This window comes from Saccopteryx leptura, chromosome 2, assembly GCF_036850995.1.
Source record: "Saccopteryx leptura isolate mSacLep1 chromosome 2, mSacLep1_pri_phased_curated, whole genome shotgun sequence".
NCBI lineage: Eukaryota > Metazoa > Chordata > Mammalia > Chiroptera > Emballonuridae > Saccopteryx > Saccopteryx leptura.
Window position 1 is genome coordinate 327,794,421 of NC_089504.1, and position 8,110 is coordinate 327,802,530.

Genomic DNA, 8,110 nt, shown 5'->3' on the forward strand with positions numbered 1-8,110 from the left:
CAATCAGAGCAGATACAAAGAGCAGCCAATGAATGCACAACAAATAGATGTTTCTCTCTCTCTCTCAAATCAACAAAATTAAAAAATTTAAAAAGTCACTTTATATGTAAATGGTTTATATGATCCAATCAAAAGACCTAGCATAGTTGAATGGATAAGAAAACAAGACCCATATATATGCTGTCTACAAGGGACCCATTTCAGAATGAAAGATACAGACTAAAAGTAGAGGGATGAAAAAAGATATTTCATGTAAATGGAAATTTAAAAAAAGCTGGGGTAGTAATACTTATATCTGACAAAATAGACTACAAAACAAAGGCTATAATGAGAAAGAAGGACACTACATAATGATAAAGGGATCAATCCAACAAGAGGATATAACCCTTGTAAACATTTAGTCACGCAACATAGGAACACCTAAATAAATATACAAAGCAAAAATTTTTTAAATTTTTTTGGTATTTTTCTGAAGTTAGAAACGGAGGCCTGGCCGGTTGGCTCAGCGGTAGAGCGCCGGCCTAGCGTGCGGAGGACCCGGGTTCAATTCCCGGCCAGGGCACACAGGAGAAGCGCCCATTTGCTTCTCCACCCCTCCGCCGCGCCTTCCTCTCTGTCTCTCTCTTCCCCTCCCGCAGCCAAGGCTCCATTGGAGCAAAGATGGCCCGGGCGCTGGGGATGGCTCTGTGGCCTCTGCCCCAGGCGCTAGAGTGGCTCTGGTCGCAACATGGCGATGCCCAGGATGGGCAGAGCGTCGCCCCATGGTGGGCGTGCCGGGTGGATCCCGGTCGGGCGCATGCAGGAGTCTGTCTGACTGTCTCTCCCTGTTTCCAGCTTCAGAAATATGCAAAAAAAAAAAAAAGAAACGGGGAGGTAGACAGACTCCCGCATGCGCCCGACCAGGATCCACCCGGCATGCCCATCAGGGGGCGGTGCTCTGCCCATCTGGGGCGTTGCTCTGCTGCAACCAGAGCCATCCTAGCGCCTGAGGCAGAGGCCATGGAGCCATCTTCAGCACCCGGCCAACTTTGCTCCAATGGAGCCTTGGCTGCGTGAGGGAAGAGAGAGACAGAGAGGAAGGAGAGGGGGGAGAGTGGAGAAGCAGATGGGCGCTTCTCCTGTGTGCCCTGGCGGGGAATCGAACCCGGGACTCCTGCACACCAGGCCGACGCTCTACCACTGAGCCAACCGGCCAGGGCCAAAGCAAAAATTTTTTAATAAAAAAATTCCCCCTTTTGATTTGATAGAGACAAGAAGAGAGAAAGAGACAAGCATCAGCTCATTCCACTTAGTTGTAAACTCATTGGTTGCTTCTCATGTGCCCTGACTTAGGATAAAACCCATGACCTCAGCATATCAGGATGCTGCTCTATCTGCTGAGCAACCCAGCCAAGGCCTATAAAGCAAATCTTGACGGACATAAAAGGGAGGTTGACAGTACTACAGTCATAGTAGGGGATTTTTTTTTTTTTTTTTTTACAGAGACAGAGAGTTAGAGAGAGAGGGATAGACAGGGACAGACAGACTGGAACAGAGAGAGATGAGAAGCATCAATCATCAGTTTTTCATTGCAACACCTTAGTTGTTCATTGATTGCTTTCTCATATGTGCCTTGACCGTGGGGCTACAGCAGACTGAGTAACCCCTTGCTCAAGCCAGTGACCTTGGGTCCAAGCTGGTGAGCTTTGCTCAAACCAGATGAGCCTGCGCTCAAGCTGGTGACCTCAGGGTCTCAAACCTGGGTCCTCTGCATCCCAGTCTGACGCTCTATCCACTGTGCCACCACCTGGTCAGGCATAGTAGAGGATTTTAACACCCCATTGACATCAATGAAGAGATCTTTCAGACAGAAAATAACAAGGAAACAGTGGTCTTCAATGGCACACTAGATCAGATGGATTTAATTTATATCTTCAGAACATTTCACTGCAAAGCAGCAGAATATATATTCTTTTCAAGTGCACATAGAACATTTCCTAGGATAGACCACATGTTAGGACAGAAAACAAGTCTCAGTAAATTATCATATCAGGCATCTTCTCTGACTATAATGGTGTAAAACCTAAAAATATCACAATAAAAAACTGCTGAAAAACACACAAAGGAATGGAAAATAGATGTTACTAAACAATGAATGAGTTAACAATGAGAACAAGGAAGAAATCAAAAGACACCTTAAAACAAATGAAAATGAGAACACAACAACCCAAAACCTATGGGACACAGCAAAAGCAGTCCTCAGAAAGAAATTCATAGCATTACAGGACTACCTCAAAAAACAAGAACAATCTCAAATAAATAATCTAACTTTATACTTAAAAGAACTAGAAAAAGAACAACAAACAACTCCCAAAGTAAGTGAAGAAAGGAAAAAATAAAGATCATGTAAAAAGAAACAAAATAGGCCTGACCAGGTGGTGGTGCAGTGGAGAGTGTCAGTCTGGGATGCACAGGACCCAGGTTTGAAGCCCCAAGGTCACCGGCTTGAGCTTAGTCTCACTGGCTTGAGCATGGGATCATAAACATGACCTCATGGTCACTGGCTTAAGCCCAAAGGTTGCTGGCTTGAGCCAAAGATTGCTGCTTGAGCAATGGGTCACTGGCTCGGCTGGATCCCCATAGTCAAGGCACATATGAGAAAGGAATCAGTGAACAACTAAGGTGCTGCAACAAAGAGCTGATGCTTCTCATCTCTCTCCATTCCTGTCTGTCTGTCCCTATCTGTCCCTCTCTCTCTCTCTTTGTCTTTGTCTCGCTCACTAAAAAAAAAGAATAAAATAGAATTTAAAAAAAATACAAAATACCAGTGAAAACAAGAGCTGATTCTTTGAAAGGATATACAAAATTGACAAACCTTTAATCATACTTATCAAGAAAAAGAGAGGACCCAAATAAATAATATCAAAATGAAAGAGGAGAAGTAACAACTGACACCAGAGAAGTACAAAAAAAAAGTATTGTAAGAAAATATCTCAAACAATGATAGGCCAACAAATTGGACAATCTGAATGAAATGCATAAATTCCTAGAAATATACTTTTCCAAAACTGAATCGATATGAATCAGAAAACCTGAACAGACCAATTACAACTAATGAAATTGAAGCAGTAATAAAAAAAAACTTTCTGTGAATAAAAGTCCTATACTAAAAAAAAAAAAAAAGTCCTATACTGGATGGTTCACAGGTGAATTTTACCAAACATTCAAAGAAGAACACCTATCCTTTTCAAACTATTTCAAAAAATTCAAGAGGAGGGCTGATTTTCAAGCTCACTTTATAAGGCCGCATTATTCTAATTCCAAAGCCAGATAAAGATACTACAAAGAAAAAAAGTATAAGTCAACATCCCTGATGAACATAGATGCTAAAATTCTGAACAAAATATTAGCAAACTGGATACGGCAATACATTAAAAAGATCATATACCACAATCAAGTGGGCTTTATTCCAGAGATTTAAGGTTGGTGCAATATCTGCAAATCAGTAAATGTGGTACACCACATAAACAAAATGAAAAATAAAATTACATGAGCATATGAGTAGATGCATAAAAAGCATCTGATAAAATCCAGCACCCATTTATGATAAAACTCAGAAAAGTGGGAATAGAGGGAATACACATCAACATAATAAAGGCCATATATGACAAACCCATAGCCAACATCATCCCCAATGGGCAAAAACTACAAGCGTTTTCCTTAAGATGATGATCAAGACAGGCATGTCTGCTTTCACCACTCTTATTCAACATAGTATTGGAAGTCCTAGCCATAGCAATCAGACAAGAAGAATAAAGAAAAGGCATCCAAATTGGAAAGGAAGAAGTAAAACTGTCATTATTTGCTGATGACATGATACTCTATATAGAGAACTCTAAAGAATCCATAAAAAAAAACCCTACTAGAACTATAAATGAATTCAGTAAAGTAGCAGGATACAAAGTAAATATCCAGAAATTGGTTGCATTTTTATACACCAATAATGAACTATCAGAAAACTAAGAAAACAATACCATTTACAATTGCATTAATGTAAAAGACCTGTACTTGAAAAATTATAAGACACTAATAAAAGAAACTGAAGAATATACAAGTAGAAACATATACCATGTTCAGCAATCTATAGCTTCAATGCACTTACTATCAAGATATCAATGACATATATCACAGAACAAGAACAAATATTCCAAAAATTTAAATGAAAACACAAAAGACCCCTACTAGCAACAGCAATCTTGAAAAAGAAGAACAAAGTTGGAGGAATTATGCTAACTGCTATCAAATTATACTACAAGGCCATAGTAATCAGAACAGCATGGAACCAGCATAAAAACATACATATAGATCAATGGAACAAAATAAAGAGCCCAGAAATAAACCAAAGTCTATATGGTCAATTAATATTTGACAAAAGAGGCAAGAACATACAATGGGGTAAAGACACTTTACTCAATAAATGATATTAGGAAAACTGGACAGATATATGCAAAAAAAAAAAAAAGAAGAAATTAGACCACCTTCTTACGCCATGCATAAGAATAAACTCAAAATGGATTAAAGACTTCAGTGTAAAATTTGAAACCATAAAAATCCTAAAAGAAAACATAGGCAGGCCTGGCCTATGGTGGCACAGTAGATAAATTGTCAACCTGGAATGCTGAGGTCGCTGATTTGAAGCCCTGGGCTCGCCCGATTAAGGCACATACAACAGGCAATCAATGAACAAAAAAGGTTAAGCAGCTATGAGTTGATACTTCTTGCTTCCCTACTCCCCACTCTCTTCTCTGTAAAATCAATAAATAAAGTCTTAAAAAAAAAAAAAGAAAACATAGGTGGTAAAATCTTGGACATTTCTCTCAGCTATGTTTTTTTTTTCTTTTCTGATATATCTGCTAAGGTTAGAGAAACAAAAGGAAAAATATAAACAAATACATCAAACAAAAGTTTTTGATAGCAAAGGAAACCAACAAAATGAAAAGACAACCCACTGAATGGGAGAACATATTCACCAATGATACATCTGATAAGGGGTTAATATCTAAAATTTATAAAGAACTTATAAAACTCAACACCAAAAAACCCAAACAGTCCTATTTAAAAAATTGGAAAAGGATCTGAAAAGACACTTCTCCAAAGAGAACATACAGATGGCCAATACATATATGAAAAGATGTTCAACATCACTAATCAGAGAAATGCAAATCAAAGTCACAATGAGATATCACCTCACACCTGTCAGAATGGCTATCATCAATAAATCAATAAACAACAAGTGTTGGCAAGGATATGGAAAAAAGGGAACCCTTGTGCACTGTTAGTGAGAATGCAGATTGGTGCAGCTACTGTGAAAAACAGTATAGAGTTTCCTCAAAAAATTAAAAATGGAACTGCCTTATGACCCACAGATTCCACTTTGGGAACATATAAAAAAAACCCAGAAACACTAATTTGAAAGAATATATGCACCCCTATGTTCATTGCAGTGTTAATGTACAATAGCCAAGATTTGGAACCAGCCCAAGTATCCATCAATAGATAAGTAGATAAAAAAGATGTAGTATATTTACACAGTGGAATACTACTTAGCCATAAAAAGGAAGCTTTATTTTTTATGACAGCATGGATGGACTGGGAGAGTATTATGCTAAGTGAAATAAGCCAGTCAGAGAAAGACAAATACCATGTGATTTCACTTAGATGTGGAATCTAATGAACAAAATAGAAACAGAATCAGAGACAGAAAACAGAGTGACAGATGGTAGGGGGTTTGGGGAGCTGGGTGAAAAAGGTGAAAGCTGCTTGTTTGGCTCTCTCCAGCCCCACCTTAATACAGAACCTTCTCACTTCATGTTTGGATTGCTATAAAGTCTCCAAACATGTTTTCTTGCTCCAGTCTATCCTGGTAACACTGTCAGAAGAAACAATTTTTTAAAACACTGCTTTTACTGACACCGATGTTCAAAAGTCTACCAAGTTCCTCTTAAAGGAAATGATAGCTTCTCTTTTTTGACTTACTGCACTGTATTAGTATCCTAGGGCCACCGTAACAAAGTCCCACACATCGGTAGGCTTAAAACAACAGAAATTTATTTTCACAGTTCTGGAGGCTAAAAGTCTGAAATGAAGATATGGCAGGAGGGCTTCCTTCTATAGGCTTTGAGGGATAGCTGTTCCATCCTCTCTCCTAGCTTCTAGTGACAGTCAGCAATCCTTGTGTTCCTTGCTCTGTAGGATGCATCACTCCAATCTTTGACTCAATCTTCACATGGCACTCTTGTGTCTGTCCCTTTACATGGTCATCATTTTATGAGGACACCAGTCACATTGAATTAGGAGCCCATTCTACTCCAGTATGACCTCATCTTATCAAAGTTACATCTGCAACAACCCTATTTCCAAATAAGATCACTTTGTAAGGTACTGAGAATTAGGACCTCAAGTATCTTTTTTTGGGGGGGGAGCACAATTCAACCTATAACAATAGCCCTACTTGATGATTCACCTAAAAACAAACCTATGCTCTAGAATCCTAATTTTTCCATGTACTATGTTTCTTCCCATTCCACCCATTTTCCCATGACTCTCCCACTTGTGATGCCCATCCTACTCACCTCTATCTACATCTGGAATCAAGAATTCAAATGACTACAAGAGGTCAGGCAGTTAATCAGAAGGATTGGAGCAAAATAGGTGATAAATGACAACTAACACCTTGCTTCAGTGTTAGGGAGATAATGGGTTACTGGGGACAGGGAATCTGGAAATTTTTTTAAAGATTTATTTATTTATTCATTTTAGAGAGGAGAGACACAGAGAGAGAGAGAGAGAGAGAGAGAGAGAGAGAGAGAGAAGGGGAGAAGGAGCAGGAAGCATCAACTCCTACATGTGCCTTGACCAGGCAAGCCCAGGGTTTCAAACCAGTGACCTCGGCGTTCTAGGTCAATGCTTCATGTACTGTGCCATCACAGGTGGAATCTGGAAATTTGTGTGTGTGTGTGTGTGTGTGTGTGTGTGTGTGTGTGTGTGTGTGTGACAGAGAGAGAGCCAGATAGAGACAGACAGACAGGAAGGGAGACAAGAAGCATCAATTCTTCCTTGCGGCTTCTTAATTGTTCATTGATTGCTTTCTCATGGGGGGGGGGGCTACAGAAGAGCGAGTGACCCCTTGCTCAAACCAGCGACCTTGGCCCGAGCCAGCAACCTTAGGCTTCAAACCAGCAACCCCATGCTCAAGCTAGTGAGCCTGCGCTCAAGGCAGCGACCTCGGGGTTTCGAACCTGGGTCGTCTGTGTCCCAGTTCGATGCTCTCCACTGAGCACCTGGCAGAATCTGGACATTTTATACTGAATCTAAAGGAATGAATTGCTACTCAACTCCTGCTAATAGCTCCATGCAGGTATGTAGGCCCTGTTTGCCCACATCTGATTTTTCAAGCGATACTGAAAATCTAGATATTTGTGTGTGTGGATGTGAAAGAAATTTCCTGATTTAAAAATCTGGCCACTAATTCAAATAAAAACAAACAGCATGAACTACAAAAATGTGCCTACAGTCTGATCTGTCCAGGGGCCATCGTTTTTCAATCTGACTTACAGAAATATTTCCCACTGTTGCAGGCCCACCTCAGTTAGTACCTTCTAACCATTTCAATCCTTTTTAATTAACATTTATGTGCATGTATTAGGTGACTAAACAAAGAATCCCTGCCTAGAGAGGGGCCTGAAGAGGAAGATACACACACACCTGAAACAAGGTAATAAGTGTTTATGAATTAGACATTTAGTAAGTACTAGCTAAATAAGCTAAAAAAAAGTTGAAAAGCTTAAAGATGGAGGTAGGGAGGTGGCAATCTGGAAGGCTTCCTAAAGAAAATGACTTTTGAAGCTACTCCTAAAAGGATATGCAGACCTTTACAAAGAGACCAGCCTAAATCCCTCTCTTCTCTTAACTCCAACAGTGCGAATATTTTAGATCAAATATTAGAACCTGTCTGAACTATACAGTTCATTCCTGTAGTTCAGTTCAGTCTAGTCTCCCGTGCAGGGCTGTCAGTTACTCCTGGAGAGTGGTAACTAGATCTTGTACATTAAGTTACACGTATAAACGCGCC